This window comes from Leptosomus discolor, chromosome 2 (assembly GCF_034619465.1).
Source record: "Leptosomus discolor isolate bLepDis1 chromosome 2, bLepDis1.hap2, whole genome shotgun sequence".
Lineage (NCBI taxonomy): Eukaryota > Metazoa > Chordata > Aves > Leptosomiformes > Leptosomidae > Leptosomus > Leptosomus discolor.
Window position 1 is genome coordinate 86,901,730 of NC_141392.1, and position 19,322 is coordinate 86,921,051.

Consider the following 19,322-nt stretch of genomic DNA (forward strand, 5'->3'; position numbering starts at 1 on the left):
TCAGTGGAAGAGAGCACGTCAGACAGAAAGTCTCCTGGTTTAGGTAATTGCAGGGCAAAAGTAAGCTGTTTAGCAGGGTGGATGAGTGTCCCAGGGAGCAGGACACTCATTTTCAAAGGTGGGGTTGGCTGTCCTGCGGCACCGTGCTCATCTGCTGGCTGACTTTCATACCAAATGAAGAAGCGTGTGATGCCCTGATGGCTCTCATTGCAGCGTGCTGGCAGATGTTCGTAATGCCAGTTTTGAGAAACTGCATTCTGGTTGTCTAAGGGAGGAGTTGTTCTGAGCTGGGATTAATTGGAAACCAAATGCAGATTTTAATGTTTACTGTACATTTATCAAACTGGGATCGAATTGGCTCTTTCTGTAGTTTAGTTAGTGTGCGAGTCATCCATTCATTCAGCAATCTGATTAGTGACACTCATTAATTTGTTATAAATAAAATGCATTTCTGTTTAAATGAGTTTTAATGTTTGTAAGCAAAATTAACTCCTGCATTTATTTTTTTTCCTATATGGAAACTTTACGACTATGCTTTGTGGTGGCTTCTCTAGTTGTTTCAACCTGTTGTATAAATGCACACGGCATCATTTAGATGGTGTTCCTGGCGTCTCTTTCTGGGATGTTCCGTATGTGTTTTAGAGAAATGAAGGAGTTATATAAGTTACTTTTTATACTATGGTAAAACTTGAGGGGAAAAATACACATTCATCAAGGTTCTTTTTTTTCAACTGTACATAGTTTCTGCATATTATCTATAGAAAAGATAAAATATCACCTATGCAAGGTTGCAAAATTATCTCCTAAAAAGAGCCTTATGAATTTGATGTGAAAACCTATGCAGCCTCTGTGCATCTTGCATTGAAACATACAGTTAATTATTTCTTCACTTGGTATAAATAATTTCCCCCAGATTATACTTGTCGTCGAGAAACGTACACTGTCACTGATCTTCATGGCTCAATGGCAGTTGCAATGTGTATGATGATTACAGCCTTCTCCATGAGGTTAAGTTCTTGTAAGGATGTGTCCAGGTTATTTTTGTCTTTCTCCTTCCCAGCCCTTGCATCTGGTATTTCAACAAGACGTAGCTTCTCGTTTACCTTTTCCTTCAGAGCTGCAGCACTGCAGGCTGTCTTCCACGTGCATTCCACCGAGTCCATGTATGTGTTGTGGCCCTTGTATTTTGACAGCGTCTTTTTTTCCACTCTCAGCTTGAAATGGGTATTTTGAAAGAGTAATGACTCCAAGAAGGTTTAGAGCTCCACATTCACATTTGCTTGTTGAATTCTTCTTGCGCTATGACTTGTAGCTTTTTGGAGAGGTCAGCTGCCTTTGCTTTTCTGGAAGAGGAAGCTACTGGGGAAGGGTTGAATGAAGAACCTGATGAAAACAAGTGGAATTTTGCTTGGACCAGATGGGTTTAATGCTGTGAGAAATGCAAACCTCCTTTCTCTGCTACTAGATATGCAAGAGATCGAAGCTAAGAAGCAAAGAAGAGTCTGTGCCAGGAAAATAATGATGATAAAAACCCCCTAACTTGTCTATTCTTTGGTGTACAGCATGATTTCATCCACTGTTTTGTCATTTGTTAAATATATAATTGAAATTTGGGTTCAGTGGAGTTTCCAGAAAATGTAAGTACATTCCTCTACAAACTGTGTATTAAGTATTTTAATAAAGTCAATGGTTTAAAATACTTTTCCTAAGGATGTGTTTACTTTTGATGCCTGTGCTTCCCTGGTACTAGTGCAAGCTCAAGGGTACTGTGGCGTTATTGCTGCTCAGTCCTCCAAGAAAATTATCCACATTTTTCAGAGGTCAGTGGCCTTTCTCTCAGGTAGGAGCCCCCCAGCCTAGTGTTGCGCATGATCCATTATGCCCTTTTTAAGTACAATTTGCTCTTCTTGCGACTAACACCAGAAATAAACCAAATGGTGCCTGAAGTGCATGTTTTATGACAGACTAATGTTATGTAGCTTATCCATTCAGTGCTAAGTGCAGTTGCATGAAAAGTTGTACAAGAGGTCTGCATGTGTCTTCCCTGCTGGTTTATCATCCAGCATGACTCTAGAGCTGGTAGCCCACCTACTTTTACCAGTGCCTGAACTTGTATTGTAATAGGGCAGTTTGCCTTTTCAGGTTGCAGCTGTCTAGAGGGTGTCTTTCAGGAACTAAAAAGCCCATCTTGATTTTTGTAATTTCCTTCGAATTAAGATCCTGCCTCCTCTGCAGTTATGTTCTTGTTACATGTGCAGTTCTTGTGGTGCTTTCCTCAACCCTTCTGGTTTTCTACTGTTTGAGTGTGAACCTGAACCAGATCTGGCATTTGAGCACACCTGGGGAGGTATGATAACTTCTCTAACCCCTGCTCAGTGCTGTATGCCTTAAGGAAGCAGGTTGATGTGCCCAGCCAGCACATCGCACTGTGTAGTTTGTGTTGGCTTGCGTGTTCACTGGGGCAGTCCTTCAGGATCCCTGCACCTCAGCACAGCAGCTCCTCGGTTTTGTGCCTAAGAGGTGTGACTTTATATTTGCATAATGTTAATGCATAATTGTAGCTTATGACCTCAGAGTATTCACAAAGGCGTTGGCACAGCAAGCAAATTTCTTGGGATTCATCTGTAGTCAACAGAGAGAATGAGCGCAGAAGTCCCATTTGTTCTTCCTGCATCTCTCCTGCAGATGTCTGTCTGTCTCTTCAGTGTTTCCTTTCAATTTTTTTCCAATTGATGTGATGTGTATCATTTTATGTTACGCCTCTGTGTCACTAGGATTTTGTGAGCACAGGGTTAAATATTTTTATTGAGGGCAAATGTCGTAGTATCAAAATTCTTGCAGTGATCAGTTAAATTTATAATCTCATTAAAAGTATCCAGTTAGTTGATCAAGAGCTATTTATTTTCTGTAGATTATATTGCTTTCCTTTGAAAAGATCATCTAGTCCAACCCACCGCGGGGGTTTGGACTAGATGATCTTTCAAGGTCCCTTCCAACCCCTACCATTCTGTGATTCTGTGACCTCTAATCAAATCCTAAATCCAAGCAGTTCTGTTAACTTGCGTGAAACGCCTTGAATAGCCAGATCGCTGTCGTCCTCCTACACAGAGCACAAGGTTTGCTCTCGCCTTGCCTGGGGTCCACTGCACGTTCCAAGGTTCACTAACCCTACAGGGTTTAGATTTCACCTTTATCTCTTTGTTTCCAGTGTCAGATTTCTCAGTAACGTCCAATGACAGGACAAGGGGCAGCGGGTGCAAGCTGGAGCACAAGGGGTTCCACATTAACATAAGGAAAAACTTTTTCACTGTGAGGGTGACAGAGCACTGGAACAGGCTGCCCAGAGAGGTTGTGGAGTCTCCTTCTCTGGAGACATTCAAAACCTGCCTGGACACGTTCCTGTGTGACCTGCTCTGGGTGGTCCTGCTCTGGCAGGGGGGTTGGACTAGATGATCTTTCGAGGTCCCTTCCAACCCCTAACGTTCTCTGATTCTGTGAATTCTACAGTCTGTGCTTATAGCATAGCTCCTCAAGCTTGCGTTCCTCCATTACACCCGTCTAGCTTTTCGAGTTTTCCCACCATCAGGTGTGAGGCTGAGAGAAACCTGTGCCCCATGGCTGGCCCTCCACTGGTGTTCCTTGAGGGCAGGGCTCCATTCCAAGCCTCTACGTTCATCCCCATATGATACCAGCCTTGACAATTGATGGATAGGGCATTTTGCCCCTGTAGGTCATGCTTGCACAGCATCTTCCAGCTATGACGGTGGTCATCATATGAACAAGGAGACTTTTCCCCTTACCTCCCTCATGCCTCCGTCTCCCTGTTTCATGTACAAACAAAAGTAAGTCATACTCTTCGCGCTGACATCTGGATCAATTAGTTAATGTTTGCAGTGGGAATACAGGTTAGCGTTCTTTCTGCTTCCCTGGTGAGAGTCTGCTGAGCTTCCCAACAAGCTGAAATCTCTGTTCAGCTGCAGAGATCTGTAGGGCTGAGACTGGAGGTTGATTGAGATGTTTACAAAACAGTTTTCCCTCAGGCAGGGCTCATTTTAATCTGGTTTCTTTCAATCCGTAGTCAGCAGTAGGGGATACGTGAGCATGTTGTAACCAGCACAAGTATGAGAACCTTCCAGTGAAGCTGGTGCATCCAAAACTGTGAAAATGTGCAAGACATTCAATGAAGTTGATTAGGGAACAATAACAATTTTTCTAACTGTCACAAAAAACCCCAAAATAAAATTTTAAGTGCAACCCATTTCTACTTCTCTTAGAAAACACTAGTCTAGCTAAAGATATCCCTGCTCGCTGCAGGGGGGTTGGACTAGCTGACCGTCAAAGGTCCCTTCCAACCCAAACTATTCTACAGTTCTATTCTATGATTCTAAACACTTTTTAAATAAAATCAAAATATAGTAAAATCTACTCCCATGATAGGAATTTATTTAATCAGAAATACTGTTCATGTCCCCTTCTCCTCCTCCCTCAGTATCTTTGTGTCTTTTTGACTAGCAGAAAGTACACAAATTGGGTTCAGGAGCATTCGTCTATGATACTTTGAGAAAATTAAATTTTGATTAACTCTTCTAGTCAGAACTTCTTCTAATGTGAGGAGGTGATAATGTTATCATATTAAATAGGTCTGTATAAACACAGAGTATGTAACATTGGAGGAACAGTATTTTGTTATTATCAAAACATACTTCAAAGAGTTTCTGAACTCTCTTCAGAGTTCATCAAGGGATTTTGATTATCAAGGGGTGGGAAACTTTAATCCAAAGGTTACTATGTTCCATTCAAAAAGCTAGGATTGTTCAACAGATAAAATTTGAAGAGTACAGATTTCCATAGGCAGGCTGTGCCACGGGTGTGGGAGGGGATGCTGATTGTTTTCGTGGCCTGCGAATCAGCAATGTGTTACAACAAGAACAAGTGGAGACCAGGCAAGAGTAGAGAGGATGCCATACAGATGCTACAAGTTTGATCTTGTGGAAGAAAGGGTGTGAAAGGCAGCCAGAACCAGTGTCACCTTGTGTGCCACAAAGGAAGGGAAGAGGTAAACGATGGTGAGGGGCTTTCAGAATGGGCAACTCCAATGGAAAGATCAGAGGACACCAGACATCAGTGACGTCAAGAGAAGAGATGGCTTTTTACGTAGAAAAAGATCATGGTGACTGGAGGAGGCAGAACAAGTGAAGGCAGCAAGGGCTGGCGTGAGGGGCAAGGACCTACCTGTCAGCCAGAAGACTCAGAGGGGCTGCCTCTCAAGAGGGCCAGTAGCAACGAGGTAGGACCAAGAGCCGAAGTGTATGGGATGAGGTCCTAAAAGAGCAGACTAACAGGTAAGCCATTTCTCTTTTCCTAGCAGCTATGCTATTCCTGAGCTGTGAAAGCTCTGGGGTACGATTATACTCTCAGCAACGTGTATGCTCCCAGATCACTGGGAGTAGCGGGTGTGTGAGACACATCCCTGCATCACACAGCACAGGGGCATGGGGACACTTTTGAGCCCTTTTTAGGTAAATCAGTGCTGGATAAACCCCTACACAGTGCTGGAGTGCCAAGAGAGCTCCCAGTTACAGATTTTACTATTGCAGCAGCCAGGTATGCCCTTGGCCTTCCTGCCGCCTTACCCTGTCAGCAAGCTGCATGGGTAGGGCAAATGGGGCTCCGAACAGGGTGCCGTGGGCCAGGGCATTACACAGTCCACTTCCCTTTTGCTTCATATCCTGCTGATAGAAATACACACATTTTACCAACGTACGTGTTAATTTAAGCTGACTCCAGGACTGGAGAAGTAAAAGAATAGATTCCAGGCAGCTGCTTCTGCCAAACACTGTTCTGATGAACTCCAGAGTAAGAAGCCCCAGAAACAGGCCACAAACAGGGCTATGCAATGTTTCCATTCAAATGGACCATGAGAGAAGCGAGTCTGCTGAGACCCCTGGCTGTACAGGGACAAGGGGCCAGATTCAGAGTGACACAGCAGGCGTGAAAAACCCAAAACCTGTCTCTCTCCAGAGTAAACAAAACCTCTGACTTGTAATGAGGCAAGATTAGAACAGAAAAACAATCTTAGTTTGAATTCCCCCTGTTAGTTTGCTTGGCAGTCAGCGCTATTTCACTGTGTATTTTAGTACTTAGAATCTTCTCCTTTGTTTCAGTCTATAGACAATCTTATACAAGACCTTTTTAAGGAAGAATTCTGGTTTGATAATATGGAGGTTTGAGACCCATAAAATAACTGCTCAGAAAGCACTAAGGAGCAAAAAAGTCACTTTTCTCCATCAGGTGGTGAAAAACTCAGAAGGTTTTCTGGTCTTTAAAGCAATGGGCTCCTGGAATAATTTACTTTATCCTGCCATGACAGTTTGTTCTTTTAAAAGAAAAGATTTAGCATGTTACTTTTGGGCTGAGAAATCAATCGTATGAAATCGATGATAATTCTGCTTCCAAGTAATAATCACCCGTCTGAGTGGCTGACACGCTGGTGTTCTGCAAAAATAATCTGTGGCAGACAAATGCTGAAGTTTGAAACAGTCATGTTTGGCTTTTCACCATTTGCTTTTCACCATTTGCTGCTTGCATCAAAGCTCTGTGTTTATCCCTGAAACTAAGAGGAGCCTGTGCCAGCCAGTTTGACTAGCGGCTGGCCATTCGCTTTCTTTTGGAAAACATCAAGCAGAAATGGTTGGTTCTGGTATCATAGCTAAGTCACTGTTCAACAATGCCTGTGGTTAAATGAGGATGGTGATTTCCAGCTGCTGAGCCTGGTGCACCTGTTAGAAATGGTGCTGGACTCTCCCTCTGGTGCAGCCTCCCAGGCACAGCGAGAGGAGAGTGGCTGTGTTAGGGAGAAGGCTGGTGTTGCACCCTCCTTTCCTCAAATACCTGAAATGAGCCTTTTGACATCTTTATCCAGCCCAATCCCCTCCAGCATTAGTAGCAGAAAAAGTGAAAAATGGCTTGAAACTGTTATCGACCCTCCCTTCCTATGGCTAGCCTTGTACCGCCGGCTTTGCAGGGAAGGTCCTGCTCTGTGTTCCCTAAATCCCTGGCTCCAGCAGGGAGGATGGAGAAGGCATTTACTGCTACGCCTGCAGCACTACAGCCGCACGTGGGCAAGCTCACCACCTCCCTTTCCCCAAAAGGCTTCCAGTTTAAGTACATAATCATGCTGATAATGAACATGAGGCAGTTGCAAGGACTGGAGAGCCTGGGTTTGGCCTTTCCCCCTAAGCACTGCCCCTCCCTAAGCTTGGCTGTTTCCAGCATGGCCTTACAAGAGCGTTGGCCCATGGAAGTAAGTCTAGACATTCGGATCCTGATGGGCTTGTGTGTGTTTCCCCACTGCACAGCTTTTGACCACACAGGTTAGTAATGCTCTTCACTCCCCCAGACCAAGGCTCAAGGCTTTACAGAAAAGACACAGGTTTCTGAAGGGGATGCTTTGGTCTGATGGGGTGCTAAAACACCCTTTTTTCTTTCCTCTGAGGGCACCACTTCATCAGCAGGGAAGGCAGGTTAGTCCCAGTGCAAGGGAAGCTGTTTATCTCCAGTGAGAGGCGGAGAGCATGACTGAGCCACCCTGACAAATGGAAATGGGCCAAAACCCATCAGTTACAAATGTGCAGACACGTGGGTCTGAAGCAAAAGGAGGTCACTATTAGCTACAGCTTTGTAGTTAATAACTCCTGTAACTCTTGTATCTCTCCAGCTTACAGAAGCCACAAAACCCTTGACACAGAGTAGATGCACAAGTTCTAAATCCTTGTGTATTTGTGTATAATAACTGTTGTCCTTTTGGAGTCTGGCTGTGCCACTGAGGCTTCCTGATGCTTTACAGAAAATTAGACAGACACATTAAGGCTTGGCCATGCTGACCCAGAACTGCAGAGGAACAGGGAGTGATGATGAGGCTTGCAGAAATGGAATGAGAACAGCAGCCTGCAACAGTGGGACTCCTCTTTGTATTGATGGAGAAAAGTTTAGCCTGTATGCCTGTGTTTCCTCTGAGGACTGTGCAGCAGATATCAAAAGCCTGGAACACTTGCGGATGATAGCTTCAAAGAGGAGAAACTAACAGCTCTCGCTAAATATAAAATGCAAGATTTACTGTGTTATGTAGAAGCTCCTATTAAATCGGTAGGCAAAATATTTTCTGAGTTCATGGAGATTTGACAAAAATACCCATTCCCTAAAGCCAGTTGTGAGCGCAGAACATTTCTGCTTTTACACACAGTTTCAGGAGGGAAAAGAGAACAATTCCTGTACAGGCAGCTGGGTTATGAAAACTGACAGAGCATTGCCTGCATGGAAGGAGTTTAAATGATGCCTGAGGGACTGGTTAGTGTGTAATATGCAAATGCAGATCTATCCATGAGGCACTACTACTACCAAATGTCTTACAATTATGCTCGTTTCTTGAAAAGTCGTTTTGTAGTATGGATTACTACCCCTCAAAGCAGCAGGGCTTCCTTCCCTGAGAGTCAGTCCTCTACCCTCTCTCCAGTGCTCTCTTTTGCTAAAGCCAATGGACTGACAGCTGAAGAGATTGTCACCTCTTGTGATGTGCTTTAGAGTCATAGAATCATTTAGGTTGGAAAATCATCACCTTTAAAATTATTGAGCCAAACTGTTAACCTAGCGCTGCCAAGTCCACCACTGAACTATATCTACATGTCTTTTAAATGCCTCCAAGGGTGGTGACTCAACCGCTTCCCTGGGCAACCTGTTCCAATGCTTGACAACCTTTTCAGTGAAGAAATTTTTCCTAATGTCCAATCTAAACTTCCCTTGGCACAACTTGAGGCTCTTTCCTCTTGTCCTATTGCTTGTTACTCAGGAGAAGAGACCAACATTCACCTCGCTACAACCTCCTTTCAGGTAGTTGTAGAGAGTGGTAAGGTCTCCCCTCAGCCTTTTCTTCTCCAGGCTAAACAACCCCAGTTCCCTCAGCTGCTCCTCATAGGATTTGTACTTGAGATGCTTCACCAGCTTCATTGCCCTTCTCTGTACCCTCTCCAGAAACTCAATGTCCTTCTTGCAGTGAGGGGCCCAAAACTGCACGCAGTATTTGAGGTGCGGCCTCACCAGTGCTGAGTATAGGGGGACAATCTCTTCTGTACTCCTGCTGGCCACGCTGTTTCTGATGCCTTCGTTGTGCATTTCCCAGTCTGCAGAGTAGAAGTGGGCAGGTTCAGCGTAATGGACCATCACAGTGAAAGGCTTGCCTGCATTTTGCTAAGGTTGGAGTTTCACTATCGTTTTGAGCATAGCTGCTTTCTGGAGAGGTTGGAAGTTGCATGGGCTTTGCTCACCTTTACAGCAAGTATCTGGTTACCTGCACCAGGTCGTTCCATAACCCCAAGAACGTAAATGTTTTCAGCCCATTTATAGCGATGGACATGTTCATGGTCAGTCTATCAGATATGAAAGTACTGGCCAATGTGTAAATGCAGGGTGTTTGTCATGCCCGCCATATGGTTGCAGGAGGACGTTGCAAGGGAAGTATGGCTGGTATGTCCTATGCACCTCCTGCCAGGGACATGCCACGGCATGGGGCAAAGCTCACAATGAAGCCAGTGCTGTGGCAATGGGTGGGTAGAGGCATGCATCTGAACAGCTTTTTTCAGCTTCCCTGATGTGAAAAGCTCTAGTAAATTAACTTTCAAAATTGCCTAACATGTGGTCATGGAATGGTTTTCCTTTCAAAACCCAGGTCCTTTGTGTCCTGCAAAAAGCATTGCTAACTAAATGCTGGCCAGGTAGTCTGTGGGGTAAATGATGGTAATGCAATGCCAAGATTATGCACAAACACCATCTAGTCTTCAGAGGCAACTGTCAGCTACCTCATAGCAGGTAGAATCCAGAAAGTCTTCCCTGCACTTTTCATAAGTTGTATTTTTTCAGCTTTGGTAGATATGCCTTGAAAATGGCTTGCAATACTCTGTGTAAATTACCTCAGCGCAGATGTTAGAAGTATTAAGACTCTTGTTTTCAAGTTCCCAGACAGATTCTAAGTGACAATGGAAGTCAATTCACTTCTAAAGAGTGCCTGTGGTTCATTAGAAGAAATGGTATCAGACATGTCACATCACCTCCCTGCTACCCGGCTGCAAGTAGTTTAGTGGAAAGATTCATTCTGACATTCAGGCAAGCGATCAGTGCTACGACCCCAGTTAAAGGTGGCTCACTACACAAGATTGCATGTATTCTATTAGGCTATGGGATGCCGGCCAAGCCGTTTTGAATCAGACACCAGCAATTTGGTTTAACAGACATAATGGACGGTTTTGTTCAGACTTGTTATTCAGGAGAAAATGAACTCCGTGAAACCCAGATGATCATGTTGACATAAAGTTACAGCACAGCAGAATTTTCATAAGAAAAAAACAAGATGACTTTTGATGATAAACGGAAGTGTGCGTGTCACAGACTGATCTTCTCTTACCTAACAGAAGTGGTCCTCATGAAACAAGAGGGAAGACGATAGCGCCTTCATTTTTTTTTTTTTTTTGAGCAGTACGTCATGCACCAGCCACGCCAACTGAAACACAGCTGCCAACCACAACTACCACCACCACTGCTGTGACGAACGATGCTAGTCCAAGGGCTCGAGAAGGCAGGCAGCAGCAGGTGCATACGCTTCCCCAGAGCTGTTCTAGGAGCAGAGAGATGCATACACCTAAGCCCTAGGCTTGTGCCCTTTTTGATGGCAATGTGGAATTTTCTTTCAGTCCTTTACAGAGAAGCACATTGAGTGTGTTGGTGCTGAGTAAGGCTCAGAAAGACTGGGGACCAGATGAAATGTAGCCAGATAATGGCTTTTGATACCTGCCTTTCAGGAGAAATTTTAACAAGTTACATGGAACAGACATCTGTCTGAAATAGCACTCAGTGAGCTCTGACATTCGTATCTTGTAACGCAGTGAAGGCATTTCCGCTGCAGTGTGAGATAAAAGCAACTCACTACAGTCTTATTTGTGTTACCGGCTGTGTTGGTGACTTGGCTAGCTGTTCATGCACAGCTGATAATACTCCCCCTACCGCTGTTTAAAGACTCCGGGATATTTCCACAGAGTCACAGAATAGCTGAGGTTGGAAGAGAGCTCTAGAGATTGTCTAGTCCAACCTCTTTGAGGATTGCATTTGTCATTTTTTAATTGCACATTAAAAATGAAAAAATGGCAGAAGAGGAACGTTAAAGAGTTCTGTTCCTCATTAAAACAGAACAGCTAATGTATATACAGTATGCTCAGTGACAGCCATTAACCAGTCAACAAATCATCATCCAGAATACCACAATTACTTTCTAACATAGATGAATGGCTGTTGTGCAGTGCCAGGGACAGCAGCACATACAGCAGCTCATGCTGCATGTACACATACAACACATACAGATTAAATCTGAAAGACAGCATCTATACAAGCTCATTGGGAATGCCCATCACAGCTTAAAGTACTCCAAGCTGATGATCTTTTAGAGATTTTTAATTGGTGTCACAAATGCATTCATTGGCAGTAATACCTAAAATAAAATTCTGTGCTTCTGGAGTACCCCCATCCTGGGGTCACAAAGGTACTCTCAGCCACTGGCATTGGATTGTGCTCCCATGAGATGTTCTTGTCCTGTTTTGCATATGGAGATAAAAGCCCATGGCAAAACCTACAGCTCCTCTCTGCTGAACCATGCTCCTGTGACATAGTGCAAGATTACCTTCCATTACAACCCAAAATCTTCTCCTGCATTTTCCCAAGGACACGAAGACTGAAGGACACACAAATGCATAGAGCCTGGAGTAATTAAAGATGATTTTACTAAAAATATCTCCATTCTCAGACTTATATTTAAAAGTCTGTAATTTCCCAAATAGGAACCCAGGCTTATTCCTTTGTATCTGTGATGCCTAGATCTTTGCCATGTCTGGCTTTCCCTAAATTGGAGCTTGAAGCTTCTGGTGGCTCACAAAGACTGCCTGTTTCTGTTTTGCTCAGTGTTGAGGAAAATTCAGTTGCTCCAGATATAACAAACCATCCAAAATCAAAACACAGTGAAAGGAGGGCAAGACCTTCTATCGCCATGTTTCGGACTAGGCCTTTGATGACCTGAAGTAAGGAAGGCCGTCACAAACATGGTGGCTGTGAAGGGTCTTGTTGAAAGGAAGATCGTTCAACAACACATTCTAGGTGTGATATAGATTCCAAACAGGATTAGAGAGACCTCAGAGACATCCAGTTGAGCTGGTCTAGCTTTGCATGGTTACTCCTCTATCCTTCTGGACAAACAGGAATTCAGCATCGTGATATCCCTGTAATTGACTGGATATGAGGGCTAGCGTTTTCTTTTGCTGTAACTTTCTCAGCACATAGATCTTTTTTCCAAGATGCTGCTGGATAGCTCAAATGATGTGTAAATGGAGATCTAGGGAGTAACTCTTCAGGCTATAAGTAGGAGGACTGCAGACCAACTTACCTGAATAAATGTTTGCCAATATTATTGTAAATTCCCTAAACTTACTGAAAATGAAAGAGAGTATCAGCCCCAGCAAAATGTGATTGAAGTTAACCGCTTTGATGTTTCTTAAGCAAATCTTTGGGTAATTTCTCAACCACATCAGTGCGTACTGCATAATTTAATATTTTTGACAACTTTACTGAGTTGCAAATTTCTGTGATACTTGGGTTATATATTTCACTGGCATGGTTTTGTCGCTCTTTAAAAACAGAGCATAATTAAATTCCCTTTCGACATATTCCATGGTTCTACCTCCATTTTGCAAGTGAATTGTATTTATATTCTGTTTTCTGATGTACTTGGGCAGTGAATCATTCAAATAGCATTCCTATCTCCTTCAAATAAATAATAATGCAAAAAAAAGACTCCTGCTGTCAAGACATTTATTTTGAGCTGGTAACTTTGGTTATTGCAGATTGAGACAGGAAGCTGATCTCCAGGTAAGGAAGTTTTTTGCCTGGCACTCCGTGCTGTAAACTGGTAATAAGTCACACCAATAAAGTGGATCAAGTTTTGTTATATCAGAAGAAGCTGTCAGAAACTGATAGGAGCAAGTCATAAACTGACTGAAGATCTGAACGGACTGTTTCCTCCCTCCTGTTCTCTGCACAAGTATTGCATGTGAGAAGAGGCTGTTTTTAAGTCCCTGAACACTCTTGCAAAGCCTTTGATTTGCTGAATTTCTCACTGTTCTTCCTTTTCATTTGATAATGGTATAAGAGGTTAAACTAGGACATTTGGTTGCCTCTGTGTAGCAGTCTGCATTTCAAAGGTAGATGGAAATCTTAAAATTAGAAGGTCTTACTGTACCCAAGCTGTATCATAATCATCTTAATAGCTGATTTTTCCTTCAAAGTGATCACTAACAAGAGGAGATTTTATTGTTCTAGACACGAGTGTTCATTAGAGAGGAGGGGAAAGTGGTAGGATCCACAGTTCCCAGTATAAGCTGCTCTGCAAAACTCTAGTAAGACATCTAACACCTCCTCTGCTGTAATATAGCTGTCACTAGAGAGGGAAGATTTGAATCACGACTTGCTGAGAGGCCAGCCATTGTGCTTTAGAGAGTGAGCTGGATGGATTTTTCACAAATGAGGAGCAGGAGGACTTAATAAAGAGTTTGATATATTAATTTTTTTCCCTAAGATGTGTAACATCCTACTCTGTAGCTTCCTGTGATAAGAGGAGGTTTGGATGGAATCAAAATCTTTTTCTATCTCTCTGTGGTCTCTAATTAAATTATTCGTTTAGACTGTTCAGCCTCAACTGACTTGACTTGTCCAGAAAATATAAGTCATTTGCCTTCAACTCCGTTCTGGAGGACTGCAGCCATCCGGAATCTCTAGAAAACTCAGCTTGATCAGAGCTTGTATGGCCATAAAGACTTTACAACTTTTTCACATTGACCAAGGATAGTGCTGTGCTGTTATAACCACCTTTGCTTGCTGTCTTGCCACAGGATTCACTTTCTGGAAATGACATTGTTGGCAGCGGTACAGTGGGACTTTGGAAAAGTCATTAACACAGCCTGCCCTTCCTGAACAAGTATCCCCTTGCAAGCCATCTGCTCAGCTTGGAAAAGGTTTGTTCTTCTCATAGGTTATCTGAGGCTTTGGGAGGAAAGGACAAGATCAAAATCACCCAGGCATAGCACTTTGTGCGAGGCTAAGAACTAGTCCAGACCTGCCATCAAAGATGCAGGTGCGAGGATCTTTCAGAACTGGAATCAAACTGAGAGCTAATGTGGGATGGGAATAATGTCTGCTTCACACTTAGACTTTGTAGGGAGGATCGATTGTCTGGTCAAGTCACAGGGAAGCACCAGCCTCTTGGAGAAGGACAGCCAGACCCTGCCACAGGCAGGTACACTAGGCATTAGAAGAAGGAGAGAAAAATGTTTTCAATCTTTTAAGATATGAAAGTTGCATTTGAGACTGGGGTTAAAAATAACTGTTGCAGTTGTGCATTGTCGAATAAAGGATCATTTCTCCACAGGTCTTCAGTGGTGCAGCTCAGAGAGGTGATGTTGGGTTCTGCAGGAAGCTGAGAGCACAGCTAGTGTTGCTGTTCATGAATACTGAGGACTCAGCCCTCGATGGGGCTCATTTATCCTCTTGCACAGAATGGTGGGTTTCCTCATTAGCTGGGTCATATCTGCTTGACCTTGACCGAAACATTTATTGTCCTGCTTCTCATCCTGAATATATACTGGACTGGAATATAGACCTTCTTTTCTGAGAGCGATGCAAAGTATTCCAACGCCTTTATCATTGTCTGCTTTTTTGACAAACAGTGAACTTGTTCCCACCTTGTCTGATGTCTGAGCTTAGCTTATGCTGTTGGTTAGTAATTCTAGACATTGCAGGAAGAAATGCTCAGCCGTAGACGTATGCCTCAGTCTCAAATTAAAGCTCAATTTAGTTTAATTGTCCTTGATTTTATCAAGCATACAAAATGACTGATTCCATATGCAGAAAATAAATACATAGACAGCAGCTCACAAATATCTTCCTCCTTATGGTAGTGATATTATACGGTTTTCTAGTTTGCCAAATGATCTCTCGTTTGTTCTGAACCAGGTTAAATCTCTTTAATAAAGGCTATTTTGGTAGCGTAAGAAGCCAGCATAATTAGTGCAAAGGCATGGAATAGTTTCCCAGCACTGGATGAACATGGCTTGAGGTGATGATAGTTTTAGTATCAGTTTGGTATTATTGCAATCTTCCCAGAAAAGACAGGAGTTATTGTTTCAATGTTCCCAGAAGAGACAGGAGATTTGGAGACCTGTGCAGCTCAGACAGGGTTAATGGATCCAGCCCAGCAATTAGTCTTGGCTTTGGAGTGAAGGTGACGTCCTCTCACTTTCTCTAAAATCATGTGGGCACTTCAGGGTGTTCTGGGTAGATTTTCCAGAGATAACCTGAACTTTGCAGTATTATTCTGTTCACTCTTCAATTCTGCTGCTGTTGTTGCTGCAGAACCCAAGAGTGAGGGGAATGAGAAAGCAAGAAGCTGGAGGAGGTAATTGCAAGAACTGTTGTTTTTTTATTATTTCATTCATTTATGATCTGATATCTAGGAACTCCCGTCATGGCCCAGGACCCATGGACAGAAACCGTGCTGTGAAGAGCTCTCAGTCTGCTCTGAGAAGGGAAGGGGGCTAGGTAAAAACCACTGGTGCCGTTGGAACGACATTACCTGCCTCTTTGGCAGTCGTTCTCATCTTCCATCACACCGTGTTAAGAGAAATCGGTGGATTCGCCCTGATTTGCAGAAATGGAGGGAGAGATTGCAGGTCCTGTCTCATGTACCAGTGCAACTACTCAGCAGGCAGCAGGGAGTGCCGGGAGTCTGTAACTGTTTGGATGGACATGGCTCCCTGCTGGAGCCTCCAGCCTCCTGTGGGTGCCCTGAAGCTGTCTGTAATATCAGTGGGAGGTATGTGTCCTACACGATCCTAGTTTACACCGTCTAAATCCTCTCTGGACTAGACACGATCCTTTTGGTGCATCAGTGTCTAAGGTCATTTATTTAAATACGGCTCCAGGGCTACTGAAGGTTTTCAGCTTGCTTAAAGATTCTTAGGTCTTTTATCCTCCTTTTGTCCTAGCCCAGTCTCATGCTCAGTTGTGTGGTGTCTGACTGCCCTGGCTAGGCAAACCCCAAGCACCTTTTCAGTGTCAGGGAAGAGCAGGGAGCATCTCCTGCCCCACTGTGTGATACACGTTGAGCCCATACAGATAAGTATGTGCATGCAGAGTGTGTTGTACTTCCCAGAACTGCCTGGCTCACTGCACATTTGCAGAGCAAAGTCTGGTGTACAGCCCATGCTTTGGCAGGATCTGAGGGCCCTGTGAAAAATGGAGGGAGGAAGCAGGCTCCTGGCACCTAAGGACTTCATGCAGCCCAGTTCTGGACACCGTCCTTCCCCCAAGCTCCCCAGACCTGAGGAGGGAGCAGTGTAATATGTATCCATGGTGGCAGCAGACTGCCATCTGGGAGCCCTCCTTCTCCAGGGCCTCCTGGTCAGTTGACCAGATCTGGGCCATTACGTAATGGCAGAGGTGGCCAACGGGACAGATGGCGGCTGCCGCCAGCCGAACAACTCATCCGACCCGCACACTGCTCCGCTGGGGCTTGGGAGAAGGGCCAGGGGCTGCCGCACTTCTCCCGCTGGGCAGTAAACGGCAGTGACCTTACACTCAGGATGAACTGATCTCCTTTACAGAGCACTGAAGTATTTTATTAGCTGTCTCCGGAGAAGCTTCCTCTCCCAAATAGTTTCAGACAGGATGCTTTTTCACTTACTAAAGATCTGAGGATCATGTCCTTCATTGTTGGAAACTGTCCTAGTTCCTTTGAATCCTGAGGAGCTGTTACAGACTACACCAGAAGAGGATGTGTCTCCTTAGTTTCTTCTTAATGGTAGGAAAGAGCTAGGAATTGATACTTTTTTCTTTCTTTTGTGTAAAGAGAAGGAAATAATTTAATACAAAATTTTTTAAAAAAGTTTGAAGCGCAAGAATTACCTCTTTTACCTTCCTTGTTTTTTATAGCTTTGACATAAGACATATGATTCAGTTTGGATTAAAACAGAAATAAGCTTGTTTTGCTCCTACACATTTCTTTAAAAGCCTGCACATTCTGCTTTTGATATTTTCCCTACCAGATGATTTTGGAAGGGAATATGGCTGCCTCTGACTTGTAAAAAGTGTAGCTGCTGTTGTCAAAAGCTTCGGAATAAATCTAATCCATTTTATGTGTGCATTTGTGTGTGTGCATGCACACAAGTGTGTACTCGTATATAAAAAGCTAACTGGAATGTCAATATACCAGTATATCTGTAATAAGTCAGTTATTCCAAATTTCCTCTTTCCACTTGCATTTTGTGCACTATTTTCTGTCTCTTCTATTTGAAACTTCTGGAAAACTTTACAAACAAGAAGTTTGTTGAGGTTTCTTCCAATCAAGGGGTTGGTGAGTATGTGAGGCAATGGTCACAATTCTTACAGAACAGCTTTCCTTACAGATGCATTTATTTGGATTTGTGCATGCACCAGAAATACCCCTGGTACACTTTGTGTCACGCTTTGGATATCTTTAATTTAATTTGAAAAAGAAAGCCAAATTGATTCCCCAACTCATGCAAAAAGCAGCCATGCAGAGTTCAGTGACAACCCAACCCAAAGAAATTCACCTTGCAGCTAATCCTTCAGCTGTTCCCTCCTTTGGTCTCCACATTCCAGATGAAGGAACACCCAGACCCATATCTTGGTTTGTGAACTGTGAACAAACACCCCAGCAGCTACGTGTGCCATCAGAGATTAAAAGCAAGCAAAACTGGGCAGCTCAAACGGTCTTTTGAGGAAGAGTGGACTGCCCACATACCTCTGTGGTGCTTTCCAGCCATGGGCAGAGACATGGGAAGGTAAGAGAAGAGACCCCGAGGCTGCCTGGCTCTGACTGGCTCCAGGACCCTGCATCAGGGAGGCACATAGGCAGCCACCTTGGCACTGGTCTGTCGCTGTCATCTCTCACCACCCTACACACTGCTGTAATCTTTTGTGGCAACATCCCGCTTACTATTCCTGTTCACGCAGTTTTGGCTGGCTGCTTGCATTACCCCAATGGCCTCAAAAGTGATTATTTCCATTGATCGCACCCCGAGGCTTTCTGGCAAAGAGGGGACGCTACTATTGCTCGTGTATGCAGCAAATTCACTTCCCCCCCCAGCACACATGTGAGGAAGCCCATGCAGCGCAGCCGGCAATTGATCACCAGCCTCCTTCAGACGTGCCACCAGGTGTGTGTGCACAGTGGGGTCAGTTACAGCACGAAGTCCGAGGCGAGATCGCCGCTGTTGCGAACACCAGAGGTGCCCATGAGCAGCCACGAGGCTTTTCTCCAAAGCCACATGGGTGTGATTGAGCGTTTCACTGAAAATCAGTCAGCATTGCTTGTGGTGGAGCAGAGTGACATGCAGGCACAACCAGCAAACGTCCATGTTTCCCTCAGCATGACTGCCAGGAGATCAAAGGCACACAGGTTGCATGAGAGCATCTCAAGGTGAAATCTAAACCTTGCTGCTAGGCAAAAAACTGCCCGGTGAAGCAGGAGGGATGAAAGATCCCTCTGGTGCCAGTGGTGGCAACCCTTGGCCTGCCATGAGGTGACCTTCCGGAAGCTTCCGCCCCCACCTGCTGTGTCGTGGGGGCTCCAGGGAAGGTGGCCCTTCACAGAAGGTTGTGTGGGCTTCCTCATGCAAGGAAAGAGAAATGTTAGATGACTTCCCTCGTTACACCCAGCTGTCATTCTGGGGACACTCCCTCTATGGCCATCGCCTTTTCTGACATGGCAGCTTGCTCTGTTGGAGAGGAGCACCAAGCTGGCAGCAGCAACAGGGCACAGTGGAGCCAAAAACTTTTGTGGCCAAGATGGCTTTCATCGTGTTCAAGTGGCTTGGAAAATGTGCCATTAGGGAGAAATGACTTCCCCATTGCGTCTCCCCACTAGCCCCCCTTGTGTTTGACGCACAGTTTCACACAATCACTGTGCACTTCACCTGAGACCCTGGGCTGCCACTCAGAAACATCTTTCCTGAGCTGCTGCTGACGTGGGCACAGACCTGCGTGTGCTAATGCAATGCAGAAGAGCAATGAAGCTCTCATCTAGCAGCCCTAGGTATGAATTTAAATTAAACCTCATTTAGCTGGGTGCTCCCTTTTGATTTATTGGCAGATGCTTCTCACTGTTTGAGCCTTGTTAAATCTCTAGCAAACACTTCACTGACCAGCTGTTCCTATTA